The following is a 23019-nucleotide window of genomic DNA, read 5'->3' on the forward strand; positions in this document are numbered from 1 at the left end:
TCTGTGAGACCCAGGCAGGGAACCCAGCTATGCCTTGTCTAGACTTCTGCCCTAGAGAACTGTGAGCTAATACATGGGTGTTGTTTTAAGCCACTTTGAAGTAATTTTTATGTAGCTTGGAAAACCAATGCACATGACATTGCTATTTTTTTTCCTGTGGTGGGAGATATTAAGTTGCCAAGAGTAGTACATTTGATAACAAAGGACATGAAGAGATTCCTTTGATTCCTGGACCTGCCTGAACACTACAAAGAACCTTCACATTGTCCGACTGGGGAATAGACGATACGTATGTTCCTATTCTCCGCTCCTAATTCTAAATCTTCAACTATATTCTTCACATTCTTCATGAACTTTGTAATACAGCTTTAAACCAAATTGGAAATATTTTCCAGAAGCCCCACATACCCTTGGGGTTATGGGGATATGATAATAATAGTTCTTACTTTGTTGAATTGTTACAAATATTAAATGAGGTAATACATTTAAAGGGTTTATCACAGTTTTTGACAAATCCTAAGCACTCAGTTAATGTTAGCCATGCCATTTGATCTTAGAAACTACCCCTGGATATAGCAATACAGAGATTGTTCTATGCATTTTACAACTGAGGAAACTGAGTGTCAAGGACTGAATAACTGAATAACTCATTCAGGGTCACACAGTTAGTAAGTGTAAAACTTGGATCAGTCACAGATCTTATAGATTTACTTTCTACTATTGATTTTCTGTTTGCAGAGACTCTTCATGGTAAAATGGTGTCAAAGTTCTTTATCTCTAACAGACAAATATGCAGAAAGTCATATTTTTAGAGTGGCACAGTAACTGGAGGCCCATGATGTAGAGTCATAAACCAGTTATCACTTTAGACCCTTGCTACTTGAAATGTAACTGCCCAAACAGTAAGCATCTGCCTATTGGAAATTGACTATGTTGGCAGGGCGTGGTGGCTCATGCCTGTGATCCCAGTATTTTGGAAGGCCAAAGCAGGCGAATCACCTGAGGTCAGGAGTTCAAGACCAGCCTGGCCTACATGGTGAAATCTCGTCTCTACAAAACTACAGAAAAAAAAAAAAAATAGCTGGGCATGATCATGGGTGCCTGTAACCCCTGCTACTCAGGAGGCTGAGGTGGGAAAACTGCTTGAACCCGGGAGGTGAAGGTTGCAATGAGCCGAGATCACACCATTGCACTCCAGTTTTGGCAAGAGAGAGAGATTCTATCTAAAAAACAAAACAAAACAAAACAAAAAAACAGAAAAAGAAACTGACCATGTTAGACATGCAGATTCTTGTACCCTACCTAAGAGCTACTGAACCAGCAATACATTTAACAAGACGCCCGGTTGTTCATATGCACACTAAATTTGAGAAACACAGTTTAGAAGTGTTCATCCACTAATCTACTTAATTTTGGCCTCCTTCGTTACTCACTTGGGGTCTCCAAGTGAGTTCAGCTGGGTTCAGATATTTCTCTAGGCTTTCTTAGTGCCTGTTTACATATATTCCACTGTTTTAAAAATAGAATTCCTTTATTCTGGTCACTAATAGTATGCTTCCAATTTTTTTGAACATTTTCCAAAGAAGGAAAGAGTTGGCTTCACTCATTATTGATTTTTTGTGTATTTAATATATTAAAACAAATGCAAAACAATTCAACGTTTACAAGCATTGTTTTATCCAAATCCATATTTAGGACATCCTAAAACACCGTGTCTAATAATAAAGTATCACCAAATACATGTCTAGATTGACTCGGGAAGAATTACCTTAGAATGAAGCTCATCAAATTGGTTTTATTCTTATCCTTTAGTTAATATTGTCAGCCATCTCTCTATTCTAGCCTCTTCTCAGCTCTTTCTAATGGCCAATTATAGATCCCCAGGCTGTTCTGTCTCCCAGGGCCAAGGAGAGACTGGCAGGAGGACGTTTCACACCTCCACCCAGAATCCAAGGGGCATTAGGCATAGTTGTGTTTGTTCCGGGCCATGGGTGATAGCACCAGATTGCACTCAAGTTGTAGCCAGGCGGTTCTCCGGTCTCCTGACGTTGGATGTGTGTGATCATTGTCCAAGAAACCAAGTCCCGATACCGCAGCCAGCTGAGTGGAATGCACTTCCAATACCAATTACACGATGCAGTTTATAGAAATGAGTGCCAAAGTGTCCCTCCTGCGTACAGCTAAGACCTTCCCTTATATCTCTCTGATAAGGGAAAATGGGCTTGGCTGAACAAAGGCAAGTGTTCTGAGTGCCCTTTAGAGAGAAGACAAGGTTTTCAATGAAAGAGAGATGAATAGGACATCTCCCCAGCTGCCACATGCAAACACACACACACACACACACACACGTGCACACACACACATACACACACACATCAGGCTTTCTCAAGATAAGGAGGAATGTTTCTCTCAAATGTCCCTCTCAAACCTTCCTTCCCTTCTTGAGACAATATCCCTAGGTCAGGTCACAAAGGGGTGCTATGCCAGTAGCTCCAAAGCTTTGAAGCTCATGCAAATACATTAAAGATGAAAAAAATCAATAATGAATGAAACCAACTCCTTCTTTTCTTAGAAAATGTCCAAAAATTTTTTGAAACATACTACCAGGCATAGGATAAAGAAATTTTATTATTAAAGAGTAAATATGCATCCATAGGATGTGGTACTACATGTTGGCTTATTTAACTCTGCTTGCCAGTGAGCTGGTGCCCCGTTTTCCCTGCCCTTGTTTTCTCTTTCTCTATAGGGAAACAATATTTGATATAACAGCTTACATTTGATACCCTTTCTGTTTCCAGGTTGACCCATCCATCCCACATACCCAAACTAAATATTCATGCTGAATCGCCTTCCAAACTCCAAAAGGCATTAGCAAATACAGGGTGTCTTCTCTGACCTCCCTTGACTCTAAGTAACTGTGCTTCCTCTGTCATCCCAAAGCATCCTCCCTTTTAACCTGTATCATGGCTGTATTCTGCATTTACCAGAAGATATTTGAATTGTTGACTTGTACATCCCTCTCCCCTCCTAGAACATGAGCTCCTAGAAAAGCAGAGCCAATGATTTCTTCATTTTTTGGAGACTTGTTGAATGAATTGGACTGCCGAATCCCTCCCATCTCCATCCTTGCTCTCCAGGACCTATGTCTCTCCCTCAGTTGCCCTAATAACTCCTTCTCAATCCCCCACACTGGCCTGAACTTTGCCCAGTTTGCTGGAAGACCAGCACAGTGGGTATCATGTGTGAACAGCTTGCTGGGGTAAGTCCTGGCAAATCACCTTGAGACATAGCACAGGGTTTGTCAGATTTCAAGAGCCATCGTTTTCAGCATGTTCACCTGCCTAGTTCCAAACACTTACTGCCTCTAGGCCATTGCATGACTTGGAAAGTGAATTTGTCACTCGCTGGTTATGCTATTGCAGGATGGTCTGCTCTGAGTTCTTCCGGGTCCCCAAGTTCCATTTGCTTTTGGGGTCCTACACTGTAAATTCCTTTCTCCTGACCTTCCACCATCTCTCTACTGATGTTCCCTTCTTGGTAACAACCTTGCCTAATACGTCACAGCTGTGTCCTTGGCTGGAGTGCATGGCTGGGGACAAGTAGCAACAGGTTTTATTTGTTTGTTTGAACAGCTCAAATATCTGTTAAATGGTCTCTTTGTGTGTCTGTGGCTCATGTATATGCAAAGACGTGGTGTGATTTCTGCTGAGTCTAGGCAAGGCACAAATGTTCAGGAACAGGAGCTTCTCAAATGAAGGAAGTGTGCAATTAGCGCAATTTGGTGACCCTTTCTTTCCAGAGTAAATTTGACATTCTGTTGTTACTAAAGGTGTTGCCTAGTGACAGCAGAAGCTGTCAGCGTCCCCTCTGCTCACCTCATAGGTTACCAGATAGGTTCCTTTCTGGGTATAGGATCTTGCTCGGCCAAAATGAACACAGGGTAGGCAGAAGCAAGAGAAATTAATGCCCCAGGGGTGCCCCTCAAGCAGTGACAAGTTTTCTAGCTCTGTTGCCTCCTGGAAGTAAATTTTGAGTTATTTTCTACACAGTCTCGTAGAAGATCCCCAGTAGTACTGAACCCCAAATGTCCAAAGCAGTGACCCACTTATCAAGTCACCCTCTATTGATTTTCCTCCTTTCCCTCTCTCACTTCTCCACTCCTCAAATAAGCTTGCACTGAAATCCTTGATTCAGGATCTGCTTTTAGTAAGCCAAAATTATCCATGTATGTCCAAAGCTATGCACTCTGACTAACCACTCACTATTGATGATTTAGCAGGTTGTGGTCCAGCATTGTGAATCTTATTGTTAAGGGAAACGGGTTAAACTTAATGTGCCCATCTGTATGTGCTATCGAATGTGCCAGATGTTTTATATACATACGTGGTTTTATTTCTTCCTAATGGTACTTTCCTCTTGGATTCAATGTAAGAATTAAATGAGGTAATATAAAGTGTTTGACATAGTGCCTGGTCATTTTTATTTTCGTTATTGTCATTTACTTTCCATAAACAAATTTAGGCTCAAAGAGGTGCAATATATTTGGATTTGTTTCCATACAGATAATATGCATTGGATAAAGGATTCAAACCCAGCTTTGTTTAATTCCAAAGTTGGCCACACTCTCTCTATGCTGCCTTCCATTTCAATGATGGTTCAATCAACTTAATTTACAAATGCAAATGCTTTTCCTCTGAAGTGTCAGATACTCCTAGGCTCCTTTCAGCATTAAAATAATACCTTGTCCTCATTTAAATAGGCTGGCACCCTCACATGAATCATCACGCAACATGTTTTTCTTTAAGATTTCCACTATAAAAGAGCAGCCTTCACCAAATTCTCCACTGGCAGGGATATATTTTAAAATGTCAAATCTCTAAGAGAAGAAAATAGATTCATCTCTATTTCTGTCTCCCGTCCTAACAAAATCCAATTATGGTAACAATAACCGCTCATCTGCTTACTACCAAGATCAGCCAGGATTGGGCTTTTAAGATGACAGATGACTCAAGTGTCCCCACATCACCCTTAGAACAGGGCCTACCTTTCTGGAGAAATTTTTGGCAAACTTTGAATAATTATTTTAAAGACATTGCAATTCCCACCAAAACTTATCTACATTTTTAGTTTTCATCTGACAGAACACAACTAAATTGATCTGATAATAACGTGCCCAATGTGTTCTTTTTTCCTATGTTGGTAATAAATTTTTTATTCTTATTTAGAGACTCTACTAGGGGAGAAGAGTTAATCCTATATCCTTAATCCAAGAGATCCCTCTTCTCTCTAGGACTGCGGGCCTTTGATTAAACCCAAAACTTTCAGAGAAAATAATGCATACCTAGCTAGCATTGGGATTTAGCCTTGGGATCACAGTGATGTTGCTACTCAAGAAATAATTCTCATTACAAAAACAGTATTGGCTTATTAAAGAGCATTTGGAAATATACTGTCCAAAGAAATAATAGACGGAGTGGAGAAGGGGTTAATTTCCTATAACCTCCATCACCAAAACACACTTACTTAAAACAGTCTGACTTGCCCCCAGTCAACATGTTCATGCATTTTTGTAATAACAATTACTTTATGTATTCAGTTTTATGTTTTGCTTCTTTAACTCAACCTTGTATCATAAACATTTTTGTTATATATTCTTTGAAACATCATTTTCAAAGTATTTATAGGATTTAATTAAGAAGATAGACACAGTTTACTCAATGATTAACCTGTGATTGGATAGCTTGGTGGCTGCCAAGTTTTTGATATTATCCATGTAGTGGTGTGAATGTTCTGTAGAGTTATTTTGTTAGAATCCATTTTTAAAATAGAATTACTACACCAAAGGCATTAAAAAGTTTAACTTCTTGATACATATTGCCAACTTGTCCACAGTATTTGTATAGATTCTGTCGAAGTTGCCAGCTTCTCTTATGTCTCTTCCAAAACCTTGGCTTCTGCCTCTCTCTTTCTCCGTTGCCCCTGTGTCCTATTTCCTACCCTGACTCAGTTCTTCACCATGCCCCAACTTGCCGATTGATCTCAGGTTAATCTCTGTCTCCCCCTCCATACCCGCTTTCCTTTGTGTTGCCTCTCCTGATTCTCTTAGCAGTCTTGGATCTCTTTCCCTTGAAAAACTGCTCTTCCAAGGTATTCATGCTTACATGACCTCAGGTATTACCCCTGTCAGATATTTCCATTTCAACAAATACCTTCTATATCAAAGGAATATGGAATGTGAGAACCACATACTTTGTGGTCAAAGTAGCAGAAAAGAAATTTAGGACAAGAATCTTCCTTATGGAATCATTTATATTATGCTATATAGGAAGTTGTCCAATTGGTCTATGGGTTATGAGATATCATCTTTTTTAACAGGCTACTTTTGATGAATATTGACATTTTCTCAGGGTATCTGGTCTCATGGGTGCATATCAGCAGCATTTAAGCTAATGAAAATTCTGATTCTTCAGGTGGGAGACTGGGAGGGATACCATACAATATTATCAGTCTTTTTCCCTTTGTAGTTTATCGATAATATTCAATGATTGATGTGGCTGTGAAATTATCTGAACTGGCTTTAATTCATAATGTACTATTGATAGGTTTCTAAGCTTGCTCAAATGTCAGGAAACCAGTTGGTAGCTATTAGTATTTCTTAGCAACTACTCATTTCTTTTTTCCCTAACATGAAGAAGAAAATTAGACCAGGGAAATGTTGAGTCAACCTCTAAAATTTGTTATTATACAGCTAAAGTTACTATCAGTGCTAAAAAGGGGAAATAAAACATACTAAAATGTTAGGGTAAATTTCAGACCACAATATTTGTCAGTTAGACCTTGATTAGAGATGATTTCCTGTCTATTCCTCAATCTAAACTGTTTTTAGATCAGTTTACAGTCTAAAATGTTAACGAATGAAACAGAAGGCCAAACTCAAACTGTAAATCATCCATTAAAGATAGAACATCCTGTGCTTATCAGATCTAGTTGCTAAGTACCCACTCTTTATGACTCAGGGGCCCACACAGACCCGAGGCGCCAGCTGCAGTTTGAGATAGCAGATTGGGGAGACAGCAATACTAATGTGTTGGAAATGGATGAGGGGAAAACTGTCCCGGATTTTCAGGTGGTTCAGACAAATGAGGTGAGGAAAACATTCAACAATGTGAATGGTGTATTCAACACTGGGATAGTATGAGGCAATAGCCCATCAGGAACAATCTAGAACTTGTCTTGAGCTGCCAGAGGATATTTCAGGCATAAAGCATTCATGCCTTCTCCATGCTGTGCAACAACATTTTTTTCCCTCCCAAATCCCACCCAACATTTGTTTAAATAGAACCCAAAATAAATAGGTTATTTAACTTGGCATATTTTTTCCTATGCAAAAAAAGAAAAAAGAAAAAAGAAAAGAAAGAAATAGTTACACCTAAGCTGGAAATCACAGTGGTCTCAGGATGACTCTAGAGCTTTGGCTCAGAACCAGTCACTAGCTGTGGGGCCTCAAGCCAACTGGTTAGCGTTCTGTGCCTCAGTTTCTTCGTCTTGCAAAACAGGCTCTCTCAAGTGTGAGGATTAAACAAGAAAAAGTATGGAAGGCACTTGGCCCAGTATTAGGGTCATAATATGTGTGTAATCAATATTAGTGATGACAGCTATTTCTTTCTGGAGGTGTATGGGCAATTATCTCAACATAGAGAGGGTATTTTCTATTGCATTCCGTTTTATCTCCCTAAACTCAGGCAGGAGGATTATAATGAAGATACTATACCTATTTACTATATTGAAGAACCCATGCTTTAGAATGGCACTCTCCTCTTCAATTTTATCAGAGAGCTTTGAATATGAGTTGTTAATTTTCAGATACTTAAAAGGGATAATGTTGTGACTAACAGCTGTGTTTCCAGAGTCCTGTAGAGCTGAATCTAAATCCCTAATTTTCAACCTACTACTTGGGCAAATTAGTTCAATTCTTTGTGCTTCAATCTCCTCATCTGAGAAGTAGGGATGGTAAAGATACCTCCCTTATGGTGTCTGTGGAAATGTCTGAAATTATGTATTTAAGTGGCATAAGGCATGGAACCTGGAATATAATAAATCCTTCACAAATGTTAGCTGTTTTTATATTAGGAATTTAAGAAGTAAAGCAGCAGAGGTTAAATAAGCAGAGCTATTTGAAAGAATTGCCCTCCACTGTTCTTTTAAATCAAGACTGTCTCTCTCTTAATTGAAGGATTTAGCAATATAAAGTCATCACAACTTTGGTCAACCTGTATATATTTTTGTCACTTTAGTTTGTCATGTATTGAACTTATTACAGAGGAGTCCCATCTTCGGATGGTCTGTTTTAACAAAAAGTGTTGTAATACTAGTCAAACTAAAAGCTTTTATATACACCTTACCAAAGGAATTGTTACATAACTGCTATTATATTAAATAGCATCAATATATAATCATCCAAACATTTATAAACTCACTTTTTTATTTTGTCCCCACCAGTGTCTTAAATTTTTGTGAATAGGTCTGAACTCATATAACCTACTAGTATTTTCTACTTGCAAGAGTCTTTAATTCTTTCAATTCTTGCAGGAAGAAATAAAAGGACTTTTCTGGGTGAATTCTACTTTAAACTAACATCTGCTCCAGTGTTTCTGGCTTCTTTGTTGTCAGGCTATTGAATTGCTTCTTCCTTCTCTCTCGACCATCCACTTTTATTTTATATACTGTCTGTATTTTTAAGACTAAGCTGTGTTGCTACTGGTAGAAAATCTTTAAGAAACTTGTGGGCTTCCTGTGTATATCACAGAGATTCACTTCATTAGATGAGAGGCTTCTCTACAGATCTTTCCTAGATAATCCCATCTCTGTTTTTAACTTCTTCTGAGATGCCTGAGGAGATAAGTAAGTCATACATTTAATCTCTTCAAATAGCTTTTTTGTAACTGAACATTCTGACATTTTGCAATATGAATAGGCTGAGAATTTCATGAACATCAATCCTGGTTTCTCAGTTTAACAGTGTACTTTTTTCTTCTTACTTTTTAAAAAATTTTTATTTTAAGTTCTGGGGTACATGTGCAGGATGTGCAGGTTTGTTACATAGGTAAATGTGTGCCATGATGGTTTGCTGCGCCTATCAACCCATCACCTAGGTATTAAGCCCAGCATGCATTAGCTATTTTTCCTAATGCTCTCCTTCCCCCCACCTAACCCCTCAACAACCCAAATGCCCACCAATGATAGACTGGATAAAGAAAATGTGGTACATATATACCATGGAATACTATGCATAAAAAGGAATGAAATCATGTCCTTTGCAGGGACATGGATGGAGCTGGAAGCTATTATCCTCAGTAAACTAATGCAGGACCATATGTTCTCACTTATAAGTGGGAGCTGAACAATGAGAACATACGGACACAGGGAGGAGAACAACATACACTGGGGTCCTCTTGCATTTTACTGGAGGCTGCAGAAGTCACCAGGCCACACCTTTAATGCACTATTTAGAATTTCCTCAGCCAAATGTCCAATTTTATCTTTTATAAATTCTGCTTTCCACACACCTGTAGGACATAATCCTGATAAGTTTTTTACCACTATACAAGAATCCCATTTCTTCCAGTTTTCAGTAACATGTGCCTCTCTTCCTTCCACACCCTCACTAGCAGAGTCATGAACATACAGACTCATATTTAGTGTGTTTAAGGCAATCCACGCATTTTTCTATCATCCTCCTCAAAATTCTTCCAGAATCTTCCTGCTGCCCAGTTCCAAAGTCACTTCGACATTTGTAGACATGTGTTCCAACAGCACCCCAGTCTATTCATTTTAGTTTCCCATTGCTGCCATAACAAGTTAGCACAAACTTAATGATTTAGTGTAAATTTGTTATCTTGCCATTTTGTTTGTCACAAGTCTGACATAGCTCTCACTGGGCTAAAATCAGTGCATCTGCAGGACTGCGTTCCTTTCCAGAGCCTTTGGTGGAGCATCTGTTTTCTACATTTTCTAGCTTCTAGAGGCTGCCTTTACTCTTTGGCTCATGGTCCCTTCCCTCTATCTTCAAGATGAGCAATGAGGGTTTAGTACCTTGCACATTGCATTACTCTGACCTCACTTTTTTACTATACCTCCTTGTCTGACTCTGGCCCCTCTGCCTCCCTCTTCTACATTTAAGAACACTTGTGATTCCATTGGACCTACCTGGATAATCTAGGATGATCTCCCTCTCTAAGGTCAGCTGATTAGCAACTCTAATTTCATTTGCAACTTTAATTTTCCTTTGCCATGTAACCGAACATATTTACAGGTTCCAAGGATTAGGACGTGGAAAACTTTAGGGGTGGGGGTAATTATCCTGCCTACCACAACATCTGTTCTATCAAATTCCAAGTCATGAATGCTCCAACTTTCCAGGCCTCCATGGGGGTACAGTAGAATGTTTTCAACTGACAATTGAGGGCTCCAAAAGACATCTTCCCACATTTAAGTATCTCCTCTCCAATCTCTGTTCTGGTTTCCTGGAACGCGTATGCGTAAGTGTGTGTGTAACGCAGAGGTTAGAAACATTTAGACAAAGGAATTACAAAGCTAAATTTTGGCTAGCAGTCAGAGTGAAAATTCTGGTGTTTTAGAGAAGCACACTTACCAGATTTCTTAAAAGGTCAATCCTCAGTGATTGTTGTATCTAATATAATTTAATCTAAATTGTTTTTGTAGCAATCTAAATGCGTTCTCTCTAAAGGTTGATGGTAAATTAGATGTTTCTCTGCCTTTGTAATTTTTCCCTCTCTTCCCAGGCAAATGGTGGATACTTATTGCAAATTTGGTAGGTTAACAGTAAAGAGAGATTTTTTTTTTCAAAAATATTCCTATTTCTATTTGGTTCTACCCTACATTTAAAAACACATTAACTGACACAAACAAACAAAAAAGCAGTAATAGTATTTAAAAATCACCTGGGCCAGGCACAGGGGCTCACACCTGTAATCCCAGCACTTTGGGAGGCTTAGGTGGGTGGATCACCTGAGGCCAGGAGTTTGAGACCAGCCTGAATAGCATGGTGAAGCCCCATCTCTACTAAAAATACAAAAATTTGTCAAACATAGTGGTGGGCACCTGTAATCCCAGCTACTCTGGAGGATGAGGCAGGAGAAAAGCTTGCTTCACCTCTGCGGAGGTGGCAGTGAGCTGAAATTGCGCCATTGCACTCCAGCCTGGATGACAAGAGCAAAACTACGCCAAAAGAAAAAAGAAAAAGAAAGAAAGAAAGAGAAAGAAAAGAAAGAAAAAAAGAAAGAAAGAAGAAAAAGAAAGAAGAGAGAAAAAGAAAGAGAAAACGAAAATGAAAAAGAAAATCACCTGTAGTGCAAAAGTCCATAAATTCAGAATATGTTAGGTTCAGAATGTGTAATAGTCAACTGGAACCAAATTTGGCATACTGTTGATAATTTAGCCATGATTACCCACTAATTTCAACTAACCCAAGTTTGTTTATATGCTCTGACACAGTATATTTCGAATAGACTTAGTCATGTTTTAAGATAACAATCAAATTTAAAAGTGTGTGTATTTACCATGTCTTTGAGTAATATCATGAACACATCATGTGAGCCAGCAGCTATTCCGTAATTGCCAAAGCTTTAAGAAATAGTTCAACCTTTTAATCCACTGTTTTATGGTTAGGCGTATCCCTCATAAGACACTACATTGGTTTGTACTGGTGCCTGTACAAGCTTTTACCTACTTGCCAAATCCTAACAGCAAGTCAATTTACATTCTATAATCATGTCCCATTCTCATTTTAAGTATCCTTTTTAGATCTCGCCAATGTGAAGAAATATATGAACATTCATCATACAGTCTTGGATTTGCTCTCTACCTCTCTTTGAAAGAGGTGGAAGCATTAAGACTTATCTTACTAAATTGCAGGTAGCTACTATTGGAAGATTTTTATTGATGGCTCTAGATTAATAAAGTGCAATTGTATTTTGATTTTATGATGACATCCATTTTCATTCCTGGGATGGAGAATGCTGTCTATGTTTTCTGCTCTTTCTCTCATTAGCACATTGATTTGTTTTGATTATTGAAGGCAACTCATTTCTCTCTTGCTTGTTTCTATTTGCATGGAAATAAAGAAAAAGAGCCTTGAGGCGTTTATAGCAGAGGCATTTAATCTTGGGGCTTGCAGACTCATGGCAGTAACTTTGGGAAAATGGTTATGATTCCTATCCTTGCGTTTCCTCACTTTTGCCTTGCTCTTATACTTCCTACCCATCTTAAATTTATCACGAAATGGCCCACTGCAGTTTTACATTATGAACTGGAGGGAATAGAAAATCCTTACTCTATAAATGCATTTTACTGCCATATAACCTCTGGTAAACTTGTAAATAAAAATACCCTAGATTCAACACTGCCTTTCAAAAATGAATGTCTACTACCCAACATTTTAGAGTTTTTGAGTATTGGATGAGAAAATTGGCCTGCTTACCCACTGAAACACTAGAGCTCCCAAGCTAATTAATTTGTACCAGCGCATTGTTTAGGAGTTTTAGAGTTGCTTCATTGATTTTAGCCAACATGTATTTTCTATAAAGAACTCAGTAAGTGAATAGAAACAGGAGATCTGAGTCAGAGTGGGAAATTGCAATTTTATGTTCTCTAAAACAGAACAGATTTTTGGATTTTCCCCTTGAATAGAAATGCACAGGGGGAGAATCTGGTCTAAGCTACTTAAAATACAGTTCCATGTGGACTGAACAAAACAGTCATCACAATGTGGTTAAATCATTAGTCTTATTCAGATTAATTATTAATAATAACCACCGACTTGTGTTACCCAAAATAGATTTTACTTCATTGTCAAACAAATGTCATTAGATATTTACTTTGCTATGTTAATATATTAATTACTGTTAATTTATAAGTCTAAGACTATAGCTTTAGGAACATATATTTATAGAAATACATATATTAATATTAAAAAGTAAATGAGAAAATCATATACTTTGTGACTTCTGCTTTGAACTCTTTAAGCACTAAGAGTCAACTGATCTCAGAACCAAAATAACAAAACAAAATACATTAGCATCAAAGGATTTGTTCATCAAATTGGTTCACAGCTGCTCTGTAGAAGGCTATTGCATCTATAATGGAGGAAGATGAGTAGTTAACTGGATACTTCAGTGATTTGCACTGATTCTTTTCCCCACCAAGTGAAAAACTGCATAGTTTACATGCTGATGAATGACCACAGACGATGAATTATGTTACAAAATACTTTTATTGCATACTTGTTATATATAAGGACTCATATTTGGTGCTAGGGAAAATATAAAGATTAATAAGATCAAGAAATTAGTAACCTGGGCCTGAATTTGAGCATATGAAAAAAGATAAATTAGTCACCATGTTTTTTTCTAATTCAGTAAGTATAAAAAAAGAAATTAATAATCAGAGTCTCCAAAAATAACTCTAATTCAAAGTAAGGGGAAGTGCTTAGCATGACATTGATGTACAGATTTTATAGCATGGGCCTACATCAAAGTACTGAAATAGTGAGGTAGCAAGTTTGCATGAATCTTGGAAGAGAAGGTACAGTCTAATGAAATGACTAATTTTAGACTTCAACCCACAAGCAGCAAGTTGGTGTTAAAGAGCAATGCCCAAAGTGAATTAAGGATAGATAACAAATACTCGATTCTGTCAAGAAAATGATAAGATCAGTACTACCCTAAATAGTAGTAGAAATATAAATCCATTGAAACATAATATTGAAACCATTTCTGAAAAGCAGTTTAGCAACATATGTTGAAATTCTTGACGGAGTTTATATTCTTGGACTCAGTAATTCCTCTTCTGAGGATATAACCTCATGAAATAAGCTTAAGTGGTCAAAGATTTATAAAGCTGTTTGAGGCCATCATGGTATTATTTGGGTATGGAAAAACTAGAAACAACATAAATATTGAATAGTTAGAGAGTGGTTAAATAAATTATGACACATCCATTTATTGAAATATGATGAAATCGGCTGGGTGGAGTGGCTCACGCCTATAATCCCAGCACTTTGGGAGGCCAAGGAGGGCGGATCACAAGGTCAGGAGATTGAGACCATCCTGGCTAACACGGCGAAAACCCATCTCCACTAAAAATACAAAAAATTAGCTGGGCGTGGTGGCGGGCGCCTGTAGTCCCAACTACTCAGGAGGCTGAGGCAGGAGAATGGCGTGAATCCGGGAGGTGGAGCTTGCAGTGAGCTGAGACCACGCCACTGCACTCCAGCCTGGGCGACAGAACGAGACTCCATCTCAAAAAACAAAACAAAACAAAACAAAATGAAACAAAACAGAAATGTTATGAAATTACTAAATAATGTGTACTTTAAAAATGAATCAACAAAATTAAAATGCTCAAAATATAAATAAGATTACAAAATGCATATATATTGAGTGTGATCCCAATTTGGCAAAATATACACACAAAATATATGTTTAGGCTTTGTGTCCCTACCCAGATCTCATCTTGAATTATAATCCCTATAATCCCCACGTGTCAAGGGAGAGACCCCAGGTGGAGGTAATGGGATCATGGGTACGGTTTCCCCCATTTTGTTCTCGTGATAGTGAGTGAGTTCTCACGAGATCTGATGGCTTTATATGGGGCTCTTCCCCCTTCATTCAGCACTTCTCCTTCCTGCCACCTTGTGAAGGAGGTGCCTTGCTTTCCCCTTAGCCTTCTACCATGATTGTACGTTTCCAGAGGCCTCCCCCCAGCCGTGCTGCACGGTGAGTCAATTAAACCTCTTTCCTTTATAAATTACCCAGTCTCAGGCAGTTCTTTACAGCAGTATGAAAGTGGACTAATACAGAAAGATATACCAAAATGATAAAGGATGCTGTTCCTAGAGATAGACTTTGCCTGCGCAGAGATTTTCTTTGGAATTGATCTATGGGATTAGTCATCATGGAAGAGAGGGAAGCAGGACTGGGCAGAGGGAGAAGCTGTGCTGCAATGTGATTGCAATGGATGCTTCAGACAGTCCCACAGGGTGTTCCAGAATGGGAAAGGCCCTTCAGAGTTTCTCCAAATTTAGACAATGAAGCCAGAACTTTTTTTTTTTTTTTTTTTAAAGACAGAATCTCACTCTGTCACCCAGGCTGGAGTGCAGTGGCGCCATCTCGGCTCACTGCAACTTCCACCTCCCCGGTTCAAGCAGTTCTCCTGCCTCAACCTCCAGTGTAGCTGGGATAGCAGGCGTGCACCACCATGCCTGGCTAATTTTTTGTATTATTTTTAGTAGAGACGGAGTTTCACCGTGTTAGCCAGGATAGTTTCAATCTCCCGACCTTGTGATCTACCCACCTCGGCCTCCCAAAGTGCTGGGATTACAGGCATGAGCCACCACACCCGGCTGAAGCCAGAACTTTTATAACTACACCAACCAGCCATTAACTGGAGCAATAGACTGAATGTTTATATCCCCCTCAAAATTTGTATGTTGAAATTTTAACTCCAAAGATGATGGTATTAGGAGAGGAGACTTTGGGAGGCAATTACATGATGAGGGTGGAGGCATCATTAATAGGATTAATGCCCTTATAAAGGACCCCCCGGAGAGCTGGTTTGCACCTTCTACCATGTGAAGACACAGCAAGAAGTTGGCAGCCTGAAACCTAAAAGAGTGCCCTCACTAGAATCCAACCATACTGGCACCCTGATGGACTAAGACAGAGTGTGAACTTGGTGAAGCAATACCCTGCAGCTAAGGGCAATTTCCAGTTTGGAGCAAAGCTATGAGCTGTCAGCAGCCAGATTCTCCACAGCTGCGGCATGGGTGCATAGCCATGGCAGAGGGTTCTGAGCAGATTACTATAGTGTCTTCTACGAGCACTCATTTCTAGAAATTACCAGTGATTTCTATTCCTCTCACCCCAGACTCTCTCTCTCTTTTAAAAATACATTACAGTACACTCCTTTTTCTAGTATGATTTTGTTGTACAATCAGAATATGATTGCTAAACGTTAATATAAAAAATATTAACTTAGTCAAGCCTTTGCATTTGGAGCTCTTACTTGAATCTCCTTAGTTTTATAAAACACTGGGACAAAAGAGATCAGAATTTGGCTCAGTTGTCTTTACCAGACATTATTTTTACAGTGGCACAAATAGCTTTCTTTTTCATAATGGCAAGAATGACACTTTCTGAAACATGAAAATGAGATTGTTATAATGTGTTTTGCTTCTAATGACTAAATACTCGTTGCAGATATCATTATAAAGCTTTTCACCATTTTCTTTTTTTTTTTTTTTTGAGACGGAGTCTCGCTCTGCCGCCCAGGCTGGAGTGCAGTGGCTGGATCTCAGCTCACTGCAGGCTCCGCCTCCGGGGTTCACGCAATTCTCCTGCCTCAGCCTCCCCAGTAGCTGGGACTACAGGCGCCCGCCACCTCGCCTGGCTAGTTTTTTTTTTTTTTTTTTGTATTTTTTTAGTAGAGACGGGGTTTCACCGTGTCAGCCAGGATGGTCTCGATCTCCTGACCTCGTGATCCGCCCGCCTCGGCCTCCCAAAGTGCTGGGATTACAGGCTTGAGCCACCGCGCCCGGCCGCGCTTTTCACCATTTTCATCTGAGAGTCAATCAGTTGGTCATCCATTCAAGATTATGGCCAATAGAATGAATGGATTTGGGGTGCCCTTTCCTCTCCCCTGTATTTACTCAAATAGCTCAGCCTCAAACCCTCCTCTCTGAGGTTTTCCACAAGTACTTGTGCCCCATTTAATAACACCTTTCAGTGGACTCTTATGGCATTTAGTTCACATAATTCTATAGCCAGTACTGAAAGTAGACAGGTTGTCTCTCTTACAAACCAGGCAAAAAATTGGGAATGATGAATGAAGGACAATGAACACATTTTTTCATTCTACCTGATTTTGCTAAGGATGAACCCTAGTAGAAAAGAGGCATTATGTTGCCTCTCAACAAGAGCTACTCAAGAATTTTATGATTCAAGAGGGAAACAATGAAAAGTTCTGAATTAGCAATGATATGAGAACATCTGTAGTGCCTCCTACCTCCTCTCTATTTTCCTGAGGGGCAGCAAGAGTGGCCCAGTTAGAAGGTGTGGAAATGACAGTGCATGTGGACAGTGAAGGTGAGTCCGGTACAGGAGGGTATGCAGCATCTCCAGGATAGGTAGCCGGTGTGATATATTCCTCCTTCCAGGAGATCTCCACTTATGCCATTTTCTAACATCGCTAAAAAAACAGCAACAATTGAAGACGGTTGATATCAAAAGAGACCGCACATCTAGCGTAATCGTGGAGTCTTTTTGACACTCTGTTTTTCCTCAATATTTCTAAGGGCAAATGTTAGAAATATTTCTATTTCTAGCATTTATGTGTGGGCAGGTTTCTGTTGGCTTCATCTCCTACTGAGGGTAGGAAATTCCTTAGGCCAAGCATAACTGATACTGAATTGTCTTCTTCTTGTTCCAGGGAAAGGAGGACATCTTGTAGCAGCAGTGACCAAAATGAGGGTGAAAGCGGTCTACCATAGAATGGAATAGCTATATAATTCCTGACCTCATGTGAGTTCCTGAGACTGAATGCTTCCTTCTCTGTATTTCTCCTTCTAAAACTCTACCAGTCAGAGACTAGTGTTAACTCTGAAGAATCACCCATCTTTGTTTTCATTTTCAGTCTTTATTTAGATGGAAGTTTGAGCCTGTTCTTCCTCAGAAGAATGTTATGTGATATTGTGACATATAAAGTGACCTTTTCCAAAATGTCACACACTAGAAGAGGAAAGAATTTCAATATTCTCAAGCTCTGCTTTTATGTTGAATAGTAATCAAGAGACATTCTGTCAAGTACAAAATATCTACCTGATAGTCCTGATTCTTATCATAGGTGATTTAGAGCTAGTGGAATCAGGTGACTGAAAATTCACCCACTCTTACAGAGCCTTGTTGTATATAACTCGTTTAGGGAGATTTAATACTAGACATTGCTGGGTGCTACGTTCTTATTTAATATCTGAAATTGTCCATGGTATTTTATACATTTTTGCGTGTTCAAACAAGTTAATGCAGCCCGAGGCTAAAAAATTTTTTTTTCAAAAAGCAATTTCAGTGGAAGGACAATCTAATTTTGGGCAAATCTAAATGTCATAGACTAGAATTACAAGCCTCTAAACTACACAATCAAAAATTCAGTCACTATTGGCTGTTTGCTATTTTTCAGTTAGAGGCTTTAAAAGGTGAAATTTTTGATATAGTTGATTCAATTAACTTAATATTCAACAGACAGAACCTGAAAAATACAGAAACACCCAGTAGACGACAGATCCAAAGAGTGAATTTCGGTGAATGGCACATGTTGATCCAATACTAAGGAGTATTAACAGCCAAACAAATGGAATATTTATGAATCAGATCATTAAAGCTGTTCTTTTATGATACAAGCTCTATAAAAGTATTTTTAATACAAATTATATTACATTGGGGTCAGAGGATTCAGCTCTATCAAGGCTGAGTGCATACCAGGGAGATGATAGGGATAACAATTTGCATTTTTGTGATGTTTTATAGCTTCCAAACTGCTTTTTGGAAAAAGAGGAGACATAAAGGCAGAAAGAGAGTATATTAGCCAATTGACTGAGATCAGACATGCCTGGGTTTGATTCCCATCCCTGCCACCATGACAGAGACAATTGGCCGATATCATCAAACCCTCTGCTTCCTCAGCACACAACAATGCTACATTTCCTGGCCTCCTTTGCAGGTAAGTGTGACCATAACTACATTCTAGTCAATGAAACATCAACACAAGTGCGGTGCAGCTTAGCCTTGCCTGTATAACATATGTAATTCTTCACATTCTTTCTCCTTCTGCCTTCTTGAGGCAGAGAAACAATGGTGGCCTTGGAGACCAAATGTGAAAAACTGTAAAACCGCAATAGAGAAAGATCCTAAATCTTTGCATCACTGCTTAGAGGAGGGCTTCTCACCAATTAGAATCACCCATTTTGGATTTTATGTGAAAAATAATATTCTATTACATTAAGCCACTAAGAGCTATGGGTTTATCCTTCATAGCAGCACACGATATTATAATGAATATGACCACTTTCTTTCCTGAATTTTGGTCAAGTTACTTCTCTATGCCTCAATTATTTCCTCAGTAAAATAGTGCTATTACTAGTCCTACCTCAAAGAGTTGCTGGGAGGATGTGGGTAAAGCACTTTCACAGTGCTTGCCATGAGGTAAGCTCACAACAAATGGCAACTGTTATTAATCACTTTTGCTGGTGCTTAATTTTTGTTCAGCATCGTGCTATATATACACATTGACACACACATATGTTCTTATTTAACCCTCAAAAATGACACTGCAATGCAGGGACTTTCATTCCTACTCTGTCCATAATAATAAATGTTATTTTAAAAAAATGGGCATTTTCTGCATGGTCAGTACTGTTCCAAGCACTCTGCATGCACTGATACCACAAGCAACTCTATGCAGTATGTATGTATTATTATCTTCATTTTACAGATGAGGAAACAGAGACACTGAGCTTATTCTTTGTCCCCACGCCCGTATAGCTAGTAAGTGACAGAACCAGGATTCCGCTTGGGAAATCCAGCTGTAGAGTCAGATTTAACCACATTCTAGAGCCGGCCATAACTGCAATGCTGGTCTCTTAACCAGCGCTGGTCAGTGAGGTGCCTGAAGTTCATCAAGATCAAGTGAAATGCCTGAGATCTAGATATGAGTACCCATGGTCTTAGAACCTGAGGGCTCAAATCGGAAGTGAATGCAATTGAATCAGCCCATCCTAACTGAGGAATTTACTAGAGTATAAATCTACTAAAGCAGTGCTGGTCCTGCATGTTGGCCTAGTACAATAGTTAGGAAGCTGGTGGTGTTTACGCGGAGCTATATAATGCTGCTAGCTCTCTAAACACTGGTATCACTTAGAGCTTTGTTTTAATCTTAGAACATATTCCAAATTCACAAACTCTTGCTGACCAGGATACATGAACGGCATTGCCGGGTACTTCAGTTTCTGTGGATTTTTGTGGTTGGTAGGATTTTTAACCCAAGTGCTGCTGGTAGGTTGGTCCAGCAGCAGGACTGGAAGCAGGTACAGTGAGACCAGATTTTTGCCTTCTGTGTCTCTGTCATTGAGTCTAAGATGAGTCATCACAGAAAGCCTACAAAGCAGCCTGGTTTCTGGCTTTCTTAGGGAGATTCTAGAACATTAATGATGCTTAATAATTTAAGTGCAAATGTTGCATGGACTGTAAATGCAACCAATTAGCTGAATTTAATTTTTCTCATGAGGAATATTGTGATGCTGCAACAGTGGTGAATCTGCTTGCCTTACAGCTCTTGGATAAAAGGTCTGTTTTACTGGTAAATGTTTTTGCTTTTATATAGGCAAATAAGGTTTCCTTCTGCAGCAAACTCTGCATTTAAATTATCCATTGAACATTGCAGAACAACTGATTCATTGTCTAAATACATGATTGAGTTTTATCACTTTAAGGGTAAGTTCATTATCCGCCTGCTGCTCAAACTCAGTGATAAAAATAGTGCAAAGAAAAAGATGTGTTGAAATATAACACTATATTTTTCTGCTCTTGAAAAGCACTCTGCAAAATTATCTCATCAGTCCTCCAAGACTTATACAGCAAAGAGCTATTACTCTATTATCAATTAAAGGTATAGTCAAGCTCTAAGTTAGATAGAGGATGGCTCTAGAAACTATCTAGGTCACACAAACTGATTAATTAAAGGATATATAAAAATTAAGGGAGAGATACTTGGGGCCAATATATTTTATAAATGCCTTTGTTTTATAAAATAGGATTATGTACTAAATACTGCAATATGTTTATTATGTTTATCTAAGACTGTGTTTACCATATAAAAATCCAAAGCATTTTAAATTAGTGAAATATATGCTGTTAATAATGATACCAAGTGTCTCCTTGGAGAACATAGTAGAACACGAGGGTGAAGCTTGGTCTATGCAGCCTGTGCAACCTTGGGCAAGCCAGCTGGCTTCTCTGTGTCTCAGTCTCCTCATGTGCAAAATGTGGAAATACTATCTCCTGCATAATGTTGCTACAAGATGAACTAAGTCAATGTATATAAAAGTTTAGGGCAATGCATAGCCTAAAATAACTGCTTGATGAATGCAAAAAGAATAAATGTTATTTAGCTTTTACAGTTTCAATCATAAGATAAATAAATTCTGGATATCTAATGTACAGTATGATGGCCATTGTTAATTATACTTTATTGTGTACTCAAAATTTGCTAAAGAAAAGTAGATCTTATCAACACATACACACGCATGGTAACTATGTGAGGGTATTTGTTTGTGTTCATTAATTTGTTTATGGTAAAATCATTTTACAATGTATACATCAATCAAATCAAATTGTATACCTTAAATATATATAACTTTTATTTATCAAATAAGCTGGAAAAGTATATTAGCTAGCTTTTCCTGGGGGAGCATGCATTGCTTTTTTTCAATAAAGATTAAGAATAATTTTATTAAAAATTAATGCCAAAAGAAGATGCTTCAATTCCAAAAGGTATGAAAGAGATAATTGAATGTTAAAAATAAACATTTCCTACCTTACCTACTGAAACTCTGTATTAAGAGAAATTAAAACTGGGATGACAAAGAGGCCAATATTTCCATTCATTACTTGTCATTGTCCAACCTGGAAGTGTTTTGGGGTGAGGAGGAACACTCTAGGTATCATTCCCAAATTCTAGAAATTAAGATTAATTTGGGTGGTTTCCATTTTTAATGCAACTTATCTCTAGGAGAATCATTCACATTTATTCAGAACATACTTTACCTGTTCAGTTTGTTTTAATGAAGCCATTTGGAGAGTTTCAGTTGTTAAGGAATATAAACTACAAGTTTATAACATGGGAAATTTTAGGTGAAAATTATGAGAGAACATCTCAGTGAAGCAATTTGGATAGTATGTCACTTATCTCCTGCTGCTTAAAAAAAACAAAAACAAAAACAAAAAAACCTCCCCAAAACTTACAAGCATGAAGCAACGACCATTAGCCCAGCTTATATATCTTTTGGGTGACAAAGTAGATTGGGCTCAGCTGGGTGATTCTTCTGATCTGGGCTAGTTTGGGGGCATTCTTGGCTGTCTTAGGTCACATTTCTGGAGGCTTGGCTGGAACAATTCAACTGACTTCTCCATATGAGCTCTCATCATACAGCAGGCTGGCCTGAGTTTGTTCAAATGATGCATATGGGGAGCCAAGAGCAAGTGGAGGCCTGCAAAATATTTTGGTTCTAGGATGGGCACTGGAATGATTCCACAGCATTTCTTGGATCAAAGCAAGTCACAAGACCAGTGCAATCTCTGGGACTGAAGAAATAGACTCCACCACTTGATTGGAGGAGCTGCGAAGTCATGTCATAAATGATGAGGAGAGAGCCAAAGGAAGGATTAGTGGTCTAAATGTGCAATCTATCACAGGTAGCCAATGTCATTCCTATGTTAGCAAGAAGAAGGCTGAAGAGGACCCCATCAAAATCAGAGAATCAAAGTGCATTTTGCAAGTTGGCTGGGACCCTCATAGCCTTAAAATGGATGAAGCTGGAAACCATCATTCTAAGCAAACTATCACAAGGACAGAAAACCAAACACCGCATGTTCTCACTCATAGATGGGAGTTGAACACTGACAACACATGGACACAGAGTGGGGAACATCACACACTGGGGGACTGGGGGAGGGATAGCATTAGGAGAACTACATAATGTAAATGACGAGTTGATGGGTACAGCAAACCAACATGGCACATGTATACCTATGTAACAAACCTGCACGTTGTGCACATGTACCTTAGAACTTAAAGTATAATAATAAATAAATATTAAAATATATATATAATTTCTATTTTTCTGACATCTTATTTCATTCTATTGTCTAATGTGAAGCAAAATTTCATGTA

General features: G+C 38.6%; 1 long non-coding RNA gene across 2 annotated transcripts in view; it reads left to right on the forward strand.

Annotated features, from left to right (window-relative positions):
* The first annotated feature begins 7034 nt into the window (after positions 1-7034).
* The window catches only part of LOC135966455 (uncharacterized), a 40555-nt gene continuing 24570 nt past the window's right edge, over positions 7035-23019 (forward strand). For both annotated transcript variants that reach the window (XR_010579775.1, XR_010579774.1), the window contains exons 1-2: positions 7035-7144; positions 17506-17597. This is a non-coding gene — a long non-coding RNA (uncharacterized lncRNA). The remainder of the gene's footprint in view (positions 7145-17505; positions 17598-23019) is intronic.

This window comes from Macaca fascicularis, chromosome 12 (assembly GCF_037993035.2).
Source record: "Macaca fascicularis isolate 582-1 chromosome 12, T2T-MFA8v1.1".
Lineage (NCBI taxonomy): Eukaryota > Metazoa > Chordata > Mammalia > Primates > Cercopithecidae > Macaca > Macaca fascicularis.